The sequence below is a fragment of the Balaenoptera borealis genome (genome assembly GCF_965194805.1).
Source record: "Balaenoptera borealis genome assembly, chromosome: 6".
Taxonomy (NCBI): Eukaryota; Metazoa; Chordata; class Mammalia; order Artiodactyla; family Balaenopteridae; genus Balaenoptera; species Balaenoptera borealis.
In genome coordinates this window covers 113552410-113568792 of record NC_138863.1, presented here as the reverse complement: position 1 = coordinate 113568792, position 16383 = coordinate 113552410, and the positions used below count along the sequence as shown (strand labels likewise).

The 16383-nt window shown below is 40.1% G+C and overlaps 1 long non-coding RNA gene across 1 annotated transcript in view; it reads right to left on the bottom strand.

Annotated features, from left to right (window-relative positions):
• The window catches only part of LOC309631482, a 71827-nt gene extending 55805 nt beyond the window's left edge, over positions 1 to 16022 (bottom strand). The window contains exons 1-2 of the long non-coding RNA XR_014246300.1: positions 11489 to 16022; positions 7469 to 7540 (exon numbers count right to left, since the gene is read on the bottom strand). This is a non-coding gene — a long non-coding RNA (uncharacterized lncRNA). The remainder of the gene's footprint in view (positions 1 to 7468; positions 7541 to 11488) is intronic.
• Between the last annotated feature and the right edge of the window lie 361 nt (positions 16023 to 16383).

Below are 16383 nucleotides of genomic sequence, written 5' to 3'. Positions count from 1 at the left end.
GGGAAATTTATAGCAATACAATCCTACCTCGAGAAAGAAGAAAAATCTCAAATAATCAATCTAACCTTACACTTAAATGAACTAGAGAAAGAAGAACAAACACAACCCAAAGTTAGTAGAAGGAAAGAAATCATAAAGATCAGACCAGAAATAAGTGAAATAGAAACAAAGAAAACCATAGCAAAGATCAATAATACTAAATCTGGTTCTTTCAGAAGATAAAATTGATAAACCTTTTGCCAGACTCATCAAGAAAAAGAGGGAAAGGACTCAAATCAATAAAATTAGAAATGAAAAAGGAGAAGTTACAATGGACACTGCAGAAATACAAAGGATCATAAAGACTACTACAAGCAACTCTATGCCAATAAAATGGACAACCTGGAAGAAATGGACAAATTCTTAGAAAGCTATAGCCTTCCAAGACTGAACCTGGAAGAAATAGATAATGTGAACAGACGAATCACAAGTAATGAAATTGAAACTGTGATTAAAAATCTTCCAACAAACAAAAGCCCAGGAATAGATGGTTTCATAGGTGAATTCTACCAAACATTTAGAGAAGAGCTAACACCCATCCTTCTCAAACTCTTCCAAAAAATTGCAGAGGAAGGAACACTCCCAAACACCTTCTACGAGGCCACCATCACTCTGATACCAAAATCAGACAAAGACAATACAAAAAAAGAAAATTACAGACCAATATCACCGATGAATATAGATGCAAAAATCCTCAACAAAATAGTAGCAAACAGAATCCAACAACACATTAAAAGGATCATACACAATGATGAAGTGGAATTTATCCCAGGGATGCAAGGATTCTTCAATATACACAAAGCAATCAATGTGATACACCATATTAACAAATTGAAGAATAAAAACCATATGATCATCTCAATAGATGCAGAAAAAGCTTTTGACAAAATTCAACACCCATTTATGATAAAAACTCTCCAGAAAGTGGGCATAGAGGGAACCTACCTCCACATAATAAAGGCCATATATGACAAACCCACAGCAAACATCATTCTCAATGGTGAAAAACTGAAAGCCTTTCCTCTAAGATCAGGAACAAGACAAGATGTCCACTCTCACCACTATTATTCAACATAGTTTTGGAAGTCCTAGTCACGGCAATCAGAGAAGAAAAAAGAAATAAAAGGAATACAAATTGGAAAAGAAGAAGTAAAACTGTCACTGTTTGCAGATGACATGATACTATACATAGAGAATCCTAAAGATGCCACCAAAAAACTATTAGAGTTAATCAGTGAATTTGGTAAAGTTGCAGGATACAAAATTAATGCACAGAAATCACTTACATTCCTATATGCCAACAACAAAAGATCAGAAAGAGAAGTTATGGAAACAATCCCATTTACCATTGCAATGAAAAGAATAAAATAGCTAGCAGTTAACCTACCTATGGAGGTAAAAGACCTGTACTGAGAAAACTATAAGACACTGATGAAAGCAATCAAAGATGACACAAACAGATGGAGAGCTATACCATGCTCTTGGATTGGAAGAATCACTATTGTGAAAATGACTATGCTACCCAAAGCAATCTACAGATTCAGTGTAAACCCTATCAAATTATGAATGGCATTTTTTTTAACAGAAATACAACACAAAATCTTAAAATTTGTATGGAGACACAAAAGACCCTGAATAGCCAAAGCAATCTTGAGGGGAAAAAAGTAGCTGGAGGAATCAGACTCCCTGACTTCAGACTACACTACACAGCTACAGGAATCAAGACAATATGGTACTGGCACAAAAAGAGAAATATAGATCAATGGAACAGGGTAGAAAGCCCAGAGATAAACCCACCCACCTACAGTCAACTAATCTATGACAAAGGAGGCACGAATATACAGTGGAGAAAAGACAGTCTCTTCAGTACGTGGTGCTGGGAAAACTGGGCAGCTACATGTAAAAGAATGAAGTTAGATTACTCCCTAACACCATACACAAAAATAAACTCAAGATGGATTAAAGACCTAAATGCAAGACCAGACACTACAAAACTATTAGGGGAAAACATAGGAAGAACACTTTGACATAAATCACAGCAAGATCTTTTTTGATCCACCTCCTAGAGTAATGGAAATAAAAACAAAAATAAACAAATGAGACCTAATGAAACTTAAAAGCTTTTGCACAGCAAAGGAAACTCTAAACAAGACGAAAAGACAACCCTCAGAATGGGAGAAAATATTTGCAAATGAATCAACGGACAAAGGATTAATCTCCAAAATATATAAACAACTCATGCAGCTCAATATTAAAAAAACCAACAACCCAATCAAAAAATGGGCAGAAGACCTAAATAGACTTTTCTCCAAAGAAGACATACAGATTGCCAACAAACACATGAAAGGATGCTCAACATCACTAATCATTAGAGAAATGCAAATCAAAACTACAATGAGGTATCACCTCACACAAGTTAGAATGGGCATCATCAGAAAATCTACAAACAACAAATGCTTGGGAGGGTGCGGAGAAAAAGGGAACCCTCCTGCACTGTTGGTGGGAATGTAAATTGATACAGCCACTATGGAGAAGAGTATGGAGGTTCCTTTAAAAACTAAAAATAGAATTATCATATGACCCAGCAATTCTACTACTGGTCATATACCCAGAGAAAATCATAATTAAAAAAGACACAGGCACCCCAATGGTCATTGCAGCACTATTTACAATAGCCAGGTCATGGAAGCAACCTAAATGCCCATTGACAGATGAATGGATAAAGAAGATGTGGTACATATATACAGTGGAATATTACTCAGCCATAAAAAGGAAAGAAACTGGGTCATTTGTAGAGACATGGATGGACCTAGAGACTGTCATTACAGAGTGAAGTAGGTCAGAAAGAGAAAAACAAATATCGTATATTAACGCGTATATATGGAATCTAGAAAATGGTACAGATGATCCAGTTTGCAAGGAAGAAATAGAGACACAGATGTAGAGAACAAACATATGGACACCAAAGGGGGAATGTGGCAGGGGAGGGTAGTGGTGGTGTGATGAATTGGGAGATTGGGATTGACATATATACACTAATATGTATAAAATAGGTAACTAATAAGAACCTATTAAGAACCTAATAAGAACTAAAAAAAATAAATAAAATAAAATTCAAAAATTCAAAAAATAAAATTATAAAAAAATAAAAACCTGCTGTATAACAATTAAAATTAAATTTAAAAAATAAGCAGGATAAGATCCTGCCTATTAATATAAATTAATCAATGGTTGAATCTACATATTTATAATAAAGGTGACAAAAACAGTGAAAAAAAAAATCAGAAAAAGACATAACCTAAAAACAAAACCAAAGCAGTGTGTGAACTGAAGAATAAAGCAAGGAAAGAGAGTAAATCGATAAAAATGATTTTAAAAAATAATAAAGCAAAATAAAAGTGAAAAAAAACAGGACAACAGTAAATCAAAATAGAAATGGAAATATTAAAAAAAAAAGAAAAATATATTAAGGAAAAAGAAGAAAAAAATAAAGGAAAAGAACACAGAACAACAGAAAAGCAAAGTAAAAATAGAAATATATAAAAAATAAAAATTAAAAATATGTTATAATATGTGGAGATCCCAAAAGACTAAATTTTTTAAAAATATTGAAACAACAACAAACAAACAAAAAAGAAGAACAAACAAAAAAAGCCAGAGTCAACAGCAGAATGAATCAAAACATAATAAAATTAATAATAATAATTATCTTTCCCTGGGGTCTACACTGTAAGTGTCCTTGCACACGCCGTTAGCCACAGCCCTCCTCCGCCTCCCCAGGATGCCCTCCTCTGCCTCTGGGCTGGTCTCTGGACCTGCTGTGGGCCCTGTGGTGAACACTCAGACTCTGATCTGGCCCAGTTCCTGCGTGTGCTTGCCCCCAAAGTCAACAGCTGCCAGAGCTAGACTGTTTTCATTTGTGGGAACACTCATTGTGTACTCAGATATTCCATAGACACAGGGTCTACCTAGCTGATCATGGGGATTTAATCTGCAGCTTGTACAGCTGATGGAAAGATTTTCAATCTTCTTCCTTAGTCACCCCGTCTCTGGGGTTCAGCTTTGGGTTTTTTTTTTGTTGTGTTTTCTTTTTCAATTAATTAAGTTATTTATTTTTGGCTGTGTTGGGTCTTCGTTTCTGTACGAGGGCTTTCTCTAGTTGTGGCAAGCGGGGGCCACTCTTCATCACGTTGCGCAGGCTTCTCACTATCACAGCCTCTCTTGTTGTGGAGCACAGGCTCCAGATGCGCAGGCTCAGTAGTTGTGGCTCACGGGCCTAGTCACTCTGCGGCATGTGGGATCTTCCCAGACCAGGGCTCGAACCCGTGTCCCCTGCATTGGCAGGCAGATTCTCAACCACTGTGCCACCAGGGAAGCCCTCAGCTTTGGTTTTATCCCCACCTCTGCCTGTGGTCCACCCACAGGAGTCTGGTCCTGAGGCTGCCTTGGAGCTCTTGGGTCTGCCCTTGTGAGGACTGGGCACAGAGGTGGTATGACTGGATCGTGGGAGTCCTGGTAGCGCCAAATGCACAGGGAAGTGGTGGCCACAGGCGCAAGAGATATGGCCCTAGTGAGGGCCTTTTCTGGCGCCCAGCAACAGGCACGTGAGGGCCAGCTCTGATGGGGGCATTTTCTTATTGCTCAGAAGCTGGCGCATGAGAGCCAGCCCTGAGCAGGCTTCTTTTATTGTTGTCGGCAGGCGCCAGCATGTGGGGAGAGAGAGATTACAGTAGCGGCTCCTCCCCCTGTGTGTGACTCAGCAGTAGCGCCCTGCTTCCATGGCAGTCCAGTCTTCCTCTGTAGCATTCCCTGCTGTGGATTTCCTCCCTCCTGTCTCCTCGGTCCATCTCCCCACAGCCAATAGCAGTTCTCGCTCTGGGCCTGTTCTCCAATCCCCATGCACCAGCTCCCCACCCCCTTGAACACCGGTGAACACACGTCCCCGTCCGGGGCATGTAGGGCCATGGTACGGACCATCTGTGTATTTCTCCCTCTGTCCTGTCTGCCACAGATTGGCCGCTTCACCCTCTTCTGACAGCCTCAAATGCTTCCCTTCTGTCTCAGTCAATTTCCCAGTCAGAGAGGGGGTTTCCCCAAATTCAGGAACCTCTCCTCTGCTTCAGCTCCCCTGCACCGGGGTGCAGGTCCCGTCCTCCTTCCTCTCCTCCTCCTTCTCCCTTCTTTTTTCCATCCTACCCAGTTATGCAGGGATCTTTATAGTCCTTTCTGTTGTCCAAGGTCTTCTGCTAGTTTTCAGCTGGTGTTCTGTGAGAATTGTTGCATCTATAGATGTATTCCTGATGCATCCATGGAGAGAGATGAACTCCACGTCCACCTACTCCTCCACCATCTTAAATCTCTATCTCCCAACTCCATTTAATTGAGGTTTCTGTTTATTATTTTTTATATTTCCCCCTTTTGATCACGATTTTTCTCTGAAAGCATCACTGATCAAGAGTCAGGTTTTGTAGTTTCAGCAGCTTTTTGTCCCTCAGTGTCAGAAAGGATCTTTCTTAAGTATAGTGTCCATGTCAGAGGAAAAGCACGCAGATTGGAAACCTACTGAGATCACATTTGAGTAAAAAAGAGGGGTAGGAGGGAGAGCTCTCAGGATCTTTTTAATATAAAGTCCATATATTATCAAGATAATAGATATTGGAGATGATCTGAAGCAATATGTCATCATCAAAGATGTGGAGATAAACTTTCAACAGGCCTGGTCCTGGTCTCTTAGGAAAGCTGTCTTAACAGATGTTATCTGCTTCAACTCTAGGAAATCTTTACTTTTAGGTCACCAGATGATGTGCAGGTCCAGTCAGCGTTTGGTGTTTTCTTTAGGTGTGTCATGTAAATCCAAGAGTCTATTCCTTCGAGTTTGTTGATGCAAGGATTTGTTTGCGGAACCTGAAAGGGGCCTCTCCAGTGAGGTTGAAGAGAATACTTCTGGAGGTATCTTCTGCAGTGGATGAAATTTCCAGGTTGCAAGTTGTGATGCTTAAGGTCTTCATCTCCTGAGAGTGCACTGTGAAAAGATTGCTCTATCAAAATATGGTTATTTTCAATGGAAACAATTAGACCTTTGAAATATTGGAGCATCTCTTCTTTTATCAGTTGTAGGTCAAAAAAAAGCAGGAGCCAAGTCCATTGGATGCCCTGTGACTATCTCAAAGGGTGAGAGTTTATGAGTTCCAAAAGGAGTGAATCTGAGATTAAGAAGGACTAACAACAATTCTTTTGGCCAAGGTATTTGGAGGATCTCTACAAATTTTGCCAGTTGAGTCTTAACAATGCCATTAGGGCATTCAATTAAACCAGAGGATTGCGGGTGGTAAGAGCAGTGAAAGTGTTGTAAAACTGGCCAAACAGCACAGATTTGTCAAAATATTTGGCCAGTAAAATGAGTTCCTTGATCACCATGAAGTTCAAGGGGGAGGTCCACACACATAGAGATAATCTTTTCTAAAAGGACTTTGACCACAGAACAGGCAGTAGCCTGTCTGCAAGGGAAGACTTCAGTCCAGTGTGAAAACATACAGACCATGACTAAAACATATCTATATCCACAAGATGGAGAAAGTTGTATGAAATCCATTTTCCAGAACTTGCATGGTCCATTATACAGTTTAAAACATCTGGGAGCAGTAAGAGCAGTCTTCCTGGGTTGTACTTCAAACAACTGGGACAAGTGTGGTAGCACTTTCACAGTCTTGTTTATGTTTCTCTACCATATTGATTCAAGAAGGCTGTCACTGTGTCAGTAAACCAATGGTTTATTGTATGTATAGTGGTGAGGAGTGGGGATTTTAGGCCTGGGTTGTTATTTGGTCCAAATCAGAGCTTTATTTTTTTATCAAACCAACAATTGTTGAATTTCCAATCTTGTTTTTCCTTTTCTGAGGTCAATTGTTGGGCTTCTCTAGCCAGTTTTTCTAAGTTATCATTTGGGGAAATATCCCTTTGGACCATGGCAGAGGTTTGGCTGCTGTTGGTACTTTTAAGGGCAGCATTCTTTGCAGAAATATCAGCAAGTTGGTTTCCCTTATCATCCAGAGAGTCAAGTTTAGGATGCTCTGCAAACTTTATAACAGCTAAAGTGGCAGGTAGAAGTATTGCATCCTATAATTTGTGAACATAGGAACCATTTTTAATTTTATTTCTGCTGGAAGTAAGGAAGCCATGTTGCTTCTACAACATTCCAACACCCTGAGCTACTCCAAAAGTACACTACTATCAGTATAAATATTGCCAGTTTTGTCCTTGTTTAAAGTACAGACCCATGTAAGAGGGTATCATTCAGCCTGTTAAGCTGCAATAGCCATATGTAAAGATACTGCCTCAACAACATCAAAAGTAGCATACCCAGCACAATATTTGCCATTGTCACCTTTTAAATAAGCACCATCAGCAAACCATGAGAAGTCAGCCTTACCCAAATGAATTTCATGTAGATCATCACAAGGAGTCAGGAGATGGTCTATCAGCATTAAGCAATCATGAGGGACTTTGTTGGTGAGAGAGGGGAGAAGAATAGCAAGGTTTAAGATTACTACAATATAAAAGAGTTATGTGGAGAGTAGTTAACAAAAGGAGTTCCTAGGAGGTGAGGTGGCTGGCTGAGAAATGTTGAATGTGATGAGAATTCAAGAGAACTTCTACTGCATGGGGCACAAATAATGGTTAAAGGAGAACCCACAATAATTTTCTCAGTGGCCTTAACCAAAAGTGCAGTAATGACTCTAAGGAAAGGGGTGTATCCCCATGGAACAGGGTCCATTTGCTGGCTATAATACCCTCTGGTGGTCCCTGTGCTTTTTGGTGAGTACCCCAAGGGCATTCCCTTGCTTTTCATATACAAAAAGGAGAAAGGAAATCTGGTAATTTGGATGTCCAAGGGCACATAAGTTAATGAAACTCTCCCTTTAAGGCTTTGAAGGCAAAGTCATCCTGGTCTTCCCGTAAAATTGCTTTTGGCTTGTTATTGTTGAGTAAAACATATAGAGGTTTGGGCATAAGAGAGATGTTTGGAATCCAATTTCAGCAACAACCAAGTAGCCTGAGAAAACCTTGCAGTTGGCCCTTAGTTTTGGGTTTGGGGAAACTTAGGATGCCATGAAGTCTCTGTGGACTTGGTGTAGCCCTTGTTGTAATATCAGATGCCCTAAATGTTGAACCTGGGTTTGGGCAAACTGCAATTTTTCTTTGGCGACCTTATGTCTCTTTAAGGCTGTAAGATTTAGCTTTGGATGCTGTCTTCCCATGAGGAGGTTTGAGAAAGAGAGCAAAGAAGCAAATCATCCACATATTGCAAGAAAGTAGACCGTCTAGGGAACTTTATCTCATCCAGCTCAGCGTTCAGGATTTGCAAGAAATAAGAAAGACTCTCAGTAAAACCCTGAGGCATTACTGACCAGGTGAATTATTTTTCTTCCCAAGTGAAGGCCAAACGGTATTGGCTGGCTTCATCAACTAGAATACTAAAGAATACACTGCATAAATCAATTACAGCAACAATTTTATTTCTGGTGAGAATGGATGTTAGTAATGTATGAGGGTTAGAAGCAAAAGGGTGTTGAAGGATAATAATACTGTTCATTGCTGGGAGGTCCTGGACAAACCTCCACCTTCTGCCCTTAGGTTTTCTCACTGGTGAAATGGGGGTGTTTCAGGAGCTAGTACAGGGATAATGAGACCTTGAGCCTGTAATCTTCTATTATGGGCTTTATGCCTTGAAGGGCTTCTTTACTTATAGGACACTGATTAATTCTGGAAAGAGGTTTTGAGAGATCTATTTGAATCTTAACGGGAGGTACACTGTGAATTCTGCCAATATCATTTGGAGATTTTGCCCATAAGGAGGGTGGTAGCTGATTCAGTAGGGACAAATGATCAGTGTTTCCAGAATCAGTTCTAGTACCATCAGTGACAGAACAAATAAAATATGTCAAAGAGTCATTTAGTTCACCTGGTTGGTTACTTTGATGACTATTGTCAAATTCTAGAATTATTTCTCCCTTTTGGGTAAAAGTTCAACGTGATACTTCTCTAAGAAGTCTTAGCCTAATAAATGGGTAGGAACAGAGCAACTAAGGAGAAAAGAATGTATATCTCGCAAAGAGCCTAAACAAAAGGGAATAGGTTCAGAGACAGGAACCTCTTGATGTTCGTTAGTGTTTCCCCAATATTTGAACTGTTTTAGTAGTCCAAGGCAGGGGCTGTTTTATAGTAGTGGGGTTGAGCACTGAGAGTATGACTCCAGTGTCATTTAGGACTGGAAGAGATTCATCCCCAATCTGGAGAAATGTTTCTCCAAGCCAATTAAGAGGGAGGATTGGTAAGAGCCCCTGTAGTTCCTCAGAGCCCTGTCATTGAGAATTAGAGGGCATTGGAAAGGCTGATTAGAGAACTGAAGGCACCTAAAACACTTAAATGTGTAACAATCTCTTTGTCAATGTCTTGGCTGTCTGCAATAATATCAGAAACTCGAAGGGTTTGGGTTTTGTTTAGGAGCCTTCATTTGCTGGAGTTGAAGATTAAGAATTTTGGCAGTTTTCCTTTTTGGTGACTCTTGTAGAGTGTGAGAGAGCTGGTTTGCCAGATTCACTAAATCTAGAATGGACATAGTTTCCCATCCCATTCTGGCTTTTTTACTAGAAGGGAAAGGTCCCAGTTCAGCCCATTAACATAGAGTTAAAAGCTTCCCTGGGTGAAATCAACATCTGAAGGAAGACTAGAATTTTCTTTAAAATCAATCTAAAGTTAATTGTAATAGTCATAATTGGATTCATTAGATCTTTGTGTGTAAAGCTGAATTTTGTTCCAATCAACAGGCTTTGGAAAGGCCCTAGGAATTACTGTACTTAATGAAGTCACCTAGCAATTGTTTGAGGCTGATGAAGTTAGTGGGCTGGTTTCCCAATTGTAATTCTAGAGAACTTTCAGGATTTTCCCAATTTGCTGTTTTCATCCAATGCTGGGTCTGGCCTTCACCAACAAGCATAATGAACTAGCTGACATAAGCCAAAGAAACTATATTGATACGTTTGAATGACTATATTAATTCCTCAGCAAATGTGAGGATTTTCAGTTATTTTGGGGATAATCTTTGTGGGTCACAGTTCAGCTTTAGTCCAGGGAATATAAGAAATTAAGGATTTAGACTCTGGATCCTCAGAAGGCTTAATTTTAAAGGGACAAGTCTGACAAGGTCAGAGAAAAAGAGAATGGGGAGAGTTTCAGAGAAAAGAGAGTTTAGCGAGAGAATTAGTATGGGGGAACTGAGGGTATAGAGGAGTCAAAGTCAGGGTAGAAAGGAAAGAAGGAGATGGTGCCAGAGGCAGAGCCTGAGACAAAGAAGCCAAGGAAGAAGAGCCTGAGGCTTTGAAAGCCATTTTTTTCTTTCCTTAATCCTTTGTTTGTCTCAATTAATCTTAAAATCTTATGTTGCAGAAAGGCAATTTTAGGTTCCTCATAACATTTGAAAGCCTCAAAATACCAATCCAAATAAGCATTCCACTCAGTTCTGAAAAAAAATGTGAGCTATTGTAGTCCAATTCAATCTTAAGAAAATTAAGTTGGGGATTTCAAAAGTTCCCCATAATGGCCATTGATACTCTAAATTGCCTTTGGTTAGGTCAGTCCAATTAGTTAGAAATGTGCATGAGGAAGAATCGTGGTTTTTAAACATAAAATCAGCTGGAGTCCCTGGTGGGAGTGTTCCCTAAAATATTTAGATAACTAGGATCTTATTTCTCAGAGGTTTTTCTCTAGAGTAGAAGAACCATGTTCAAACAGCTTACAGTACAAACAGTCAATTCAAACAGCTTGCAAGCTAATACCATCCAGTTCTAAGGAGACAGCTTGGTCTGGGAGGAGCCAGACCAAAAGTTTTTTCAGCCAGTTTCCAGGGAGCAGTCCCTATTCCAAAGGAATGGGCCAATAGCCGAACAGGCACAGTTTCACTGAAACAGCCTCTGTTCCTAGAGGAATCAGCAGAAAGCATCTCAGCCAGCTTCAGTTGAAACAGTCTGATCTTAAGATCAAAATTATAGAGGAGACCTACAAGATGGCAGAGGAGTAAGACCTGGAGATCACCTCCCTCCCCACAAATACATCAAAGTACATCTACATGTGGAACAACTCCTACAGAAAACATATTGAATGCTGGCAGAAGACCTCAGACTTCCCAAAAGGCAAGAAACTCCCCATGTACCTGGGTAGGGCAAAAGAAAAAAGGAAAAACAGAGACGAAAGAATAGGGACGGGACCTGCACCTCTGGGAGGGAGCTGTGAAGGAGGAAAAGTTTCCACACACTAGGAAGCCCCTTCAGTGGCGGAGACAGGGGGTGGTGAGGGGAAGGTTTGGAGCCATGGAGGAGAGCGCAGCAACAGGGGTGCAGAGGGCAAAGTGGAGAGATTCCCACCCAGAGGATCAGTGTCAGCCAGTACTTACCAACCTGAGATGCTTGTCTGCTCACCCGCCAGGGTGGGTTGGGGCTGGGAGCTGAGGCTCGGGCTTCAGAGGTCAGATCCCAGGGAGAGGACTGGGGTTGGCGGCGTGAACACAGCCTGAAGGGGGCTAGTGCGTCACAGCTAGCCAGGAGGGAGTCCGGGAAAAAGTCTGCAGCTGCCGAAGAGGCAAGAGACCATTGTTTCAGGGTGCATGAGGAGAGGGGATTCAGAGCACCGCCTAAACGAGCTCCAGAGATAGGAGCGAGCCACAGCTATCAGCTCGGACCCCAGAGATGGGCATGAACCGCTAACACTGCTGCCGCTGCCAACAAGAATCCTGTGTGCAAGCACAGGTCACTATCCACACCCACCCCAGGAGCCTGTGCCGCACGCCACTGCCAGGGTCCCATGATCCAGGGCCAACTTCCCTGGGAGAACACATGGCATGCTTCAGGCTGTTGCAATGTCACATGAGCCTCTGCCACCGCAGGCTCACCCTGCAATCCAATTATGACTACTGTACCCCTCCCTCTCCCTGGCCTGAGTGAGCAAGATAGCCCTAATCAGCTGCTGCTTTAGCCTCCTCGTGTCTGGGCGGGGAAGAGATGCCTGAGGGCGACCTACACGGAGAGGCAGGGCCAAAACCAAAGCTGAACCCCAGGAGCTGTGCGAACAAAGAAGAGAAATGGAAATTTCTCTGTGCAGCCTCAGGAGCAGCAGATTAAATCCGCAGTCAACTTGATAAACGCTGCATCTGTGGAATACCTGAATAGACAATGAATGTTCCCAAAACTGAGGCAGTGGACTTTGGGAGCAACTGTAGACTTGGGGTTTGCTTTCTGCGTCTGATTTGTTTTTGGTTTTACGTTTATCTTAGTTTAGTTTTTAGTGCTTGTTATCATTGGTGGATTTGTTTATTGGTTTGGTTACTCTCTTCTCTTTCTTTTAATTTTAAAAATTTTAAATTTATTTTCTTATTTAATTATTATTATTATTATTTTATCTTTTTTCTCTTTTTGTGAGTGCGTATGTGTATGATTCTTTGTGTTATTTTCTCTGTTTAGGTTTGCTTTTACCATTTGTCCTAGGGTTCTGTCTGTTCTTTTTCTTTGTTTGTTTGTTTTCTTCTTTTTTTATCAGTGTGTGTGTGTGGGTGTGTGTGTGTATGTTTCTTTTGTGTGATTTTCCTGTTTAGTTTTGCTTTTACCATTCGGTTTGGGGTTCTATCTTTTTTTTTTTTTTTTCTTCCAAGTCGTGTGCCTGGCAGGGTCTTGGTGCTCCAGCGGGGTACTGGGCCTGAGCCTCCAAGATGGGAGAGCGAGTCCAGGACATTGGACTACCAGAGACTTCCTGGCCCCATGAAATATCAATTGGCGAGAGCTCACCCAGAGATCTCCATTTCAACACTAAGACCCAGCTCCACCCAACAGCCAGCAAGCTCCAGTGCTGGACACCCTATGACAAACAACTAGCAAGACAGGAACACAACCCACCCATTAGCAGACAAGCTGCCTAAAATCATACTAAGTTCACAGACACCCCAAAACACACCACCGGATGCAGCCCTGCCCACCAAAAGCACAAGATTCAACCCCACCCACCAGAGCACAGGCACCAGTCCCCTCCAACAGCAAACCTACAGAACCCACTGAACCAGCCATAGCCACTGGGGGCAGACACCAAAAATAATGGGAACTATGAACCTGCAGCCTGTGAAAAGGAGACCCCAAACACAGTTAGTTAAACAAAATGAGAAGACAGAGAAATACGCAGCAGATGAAGGAGCAAGGTAAAAACCCACCAGACCAAACAAATGAAGAGGAAATAGGCAGTCTACCAGAAAAAGAATTCAGAGTAATGATAGTAAAGATGATCCAAAATCTTGGAAATAGAATGGAGAAAATACAAGAAACGTTTAACAAGGCACTAGAAGAACTAAAGAGCAAACAAACAACGATGAACAACACAATAAATGAAATTAAAAATATGCTAGAAAGAATCAAGCAGAATAACTGAGGCAGAAGAATGGATACGTGACCTGGAAGATAAAATAGTGGAAATAACTACTGCAGAGCAGAATAAAGAAAAAAGAATGAAAAGAATTGAGAAGAATCTCGGAGACCTCTCAGACAAAATTTAAAGCACCAGGATTCTAATTATAGGGGTCCCAGAAGAAGAAGAGAAAAAAAAGGGACTGAGAAAATATTTAAAGAGATTATGGTTGAAATCTTCTCTAATATGGGAAAGGAAATAATCAAGTGCAGGAAGTGCAGAGAGTTCCATACAGGATAAATCCAAGGAAAAACATGCCAAGACACATATTAATCAAACTATCAAAAATTAAATACAAAGTAAAAATATTGAAAGCAGCAAGGGAAAAGCAACAAATAACATACAAGGGAATCCCCATAAGGTTAACAGCTGATCTTTCAGCAGAAACTCTGCAAGCCAGAAGGGAGTGGCAGGACATATTTAAAGCAATGAAAGGGAAGAACCTACAACCAAGATTACTCTACCCAGCAAGGATCTCATTCAGATTCAACAGAGAAATCAAAAGCTTTACAGACAAGCAAAAACTAAGAGAATTCAGCACCAAACCAGCTCTACAACAAATGTCAAAGGACCTTCTCTAAATGGTAAATACAAGGGAAGAAAAGGACCTACAAAAACAAACCCCAAACAATTAAGAAAATGGTAATAGGAACATACATATCGATAATTACCTTAAATGTGAATGGATTAAATGCCCCAACCAAAAGACACAGGCTCGCTGAATGGATACAAAAACAAGACCTGTATATATGCTGTCTACAAGAGACCCACTTCAGACCTAGGGACACGTACAGACTGAAAGTGAGGGGATGGAAAAAGATATTCCATGCAAATGGAAATCAAAAGAAATCTAGAGTAGCAATTCTCCAATCAGACAAAATAGACTTTAAAAATAAAGACTATTATAAGAGACAAAGAAGGACACTACATAATGATCAAAGGATCAATCCAAGAAGAAGATATAACAATTGTAAATATTTATGCACCCAACATAGGAGCACCTCAATACATAAGGCAAATGCTAACAGCCATGAAAGGGGAAATCGATAGTAACACAATAATAGTAAGTGAATTTAACACCCCACTTTCACCAATGGACAGATCAACCGAAATGTAAATAAATAAGGAAACACAAGCTTTAAATGATACATTAAACAACATGGACTTAATTGATATTTATAGGACATTCCATCCAAAAACAACAGAATACACTTTCTTCTCAAGTGCTCATGGAACATTCTCCAGGATAGATCATATCTTGGGTCATAAATCAATCCTTGGGAAATTTAAGAAAATTGAAATCGTATCAAGTATCTTTTCTGACCACAACACTGTGAGACTAGATATCAATTGCAGGAAAAGATCTGTAAAAAATACAAACACATGGAGACTAAACAATACACTACTAAATAACCAAGGGATCACTGAGGAAATCAAAGAGGAATTCAAAAAATACCTAGAACACAACGACCCAAAACCTATGAGATGCAGCAAAAGCAGTTCTAAGAGGGAAGTTTATAGCAATGCAATCCTACCTCAAGAAACAAGAAACATCTCAAATAAACAACTTAACCTTACACCTAAAGCAATTAGAGAAAGCAGAACAAAAAAACCCCCAAAGTTAGCAGATGGAAAGAAATCATAAAGAGCAGATCAGAAATAAATGAAAAAGAAATGAAGTAAAAAATAGCAAAGATCAGTAAAACTAAAAGCTGGTTCTTTGAGAAGATAAACAAAATTAATAAACCATTAGCCAGACTCACCAACAAAAAAACGGAGAAGACTCAAATGAACAGAATTAGAAACGAAAAAGGAGAAGTAACAACTGACATTGCAGAAATACAAAGGATCATGAGAGATTACTACAAGCAACTATATGCTAATAAAATGGAAAACCTGGAAGAAATGGACAAATTCTTAGAAAAGCACAACCTTCTGAGACCGAACCAGGAAGAAATAGAAAATATAAACAGACCAATCACAAGCACTGAAATTGAAACTGTGATTAAAAATCTTCCAACAAACAAAAGCCCAGGACCAGATGGCTTCATAGGCGAATTCTATCAAATATTTAGGGAAGAGCTAACACCTATCCTTCTCAAACTCTTCCAAAATATAGCAGAGGGAAGAAGACACCCAAACTCATTCTACAAGGCCACCATCACCCTGATACCAAAACCAGACAAAGATGTCACAAAAAAAAGAAAACTACAGGCCAATATCACTGATGAACATAGATGCAAAAATCCTCAACAAAATACTAGCAAACAGAATCCAACAGCACATTAAAAGGATCATACACCATGATCAAATGAGGTTTATCCCAGGAATGCAAGGATTCTTCAATATACGCAAATCAGTCAGTGTGATCAACCATATTAACAAACTGAAGGAGAAAAACCATATGATCATCTCAATAGACGCAGAAAAAGCTTTTGACAAAATTCAACACCCATTTATGATAAAAACCCTCTAGAAAGTAGGCACACAGGGAACTTATCTCAATATAATAAAGGCCATATATGACAAACCCACAGCAAACATCATTCTCAATGGTAAAAAACTGAAACCATTTCCACTAAGATCAGGAACAAGACAAGGTTGCCCTCTCTCACCACTATTATTCAACATAGTTTTGGAAGTTTTAGCCATAGCAATCAGGGAAGAAAAAGAAATAAAAGGAATCCAAATTGGAAAAGAAGAAGTAAAGCTGCCACTGTTTGCAGATGACATGATACTATACATAGAGAATCCTAAAGATGGTACAAGAAAACTACTAGAGCTAATCAATGAATTTGGTAAAGTAGCAGGATACAAAATTAATGCACAGACATCTCTTGCATT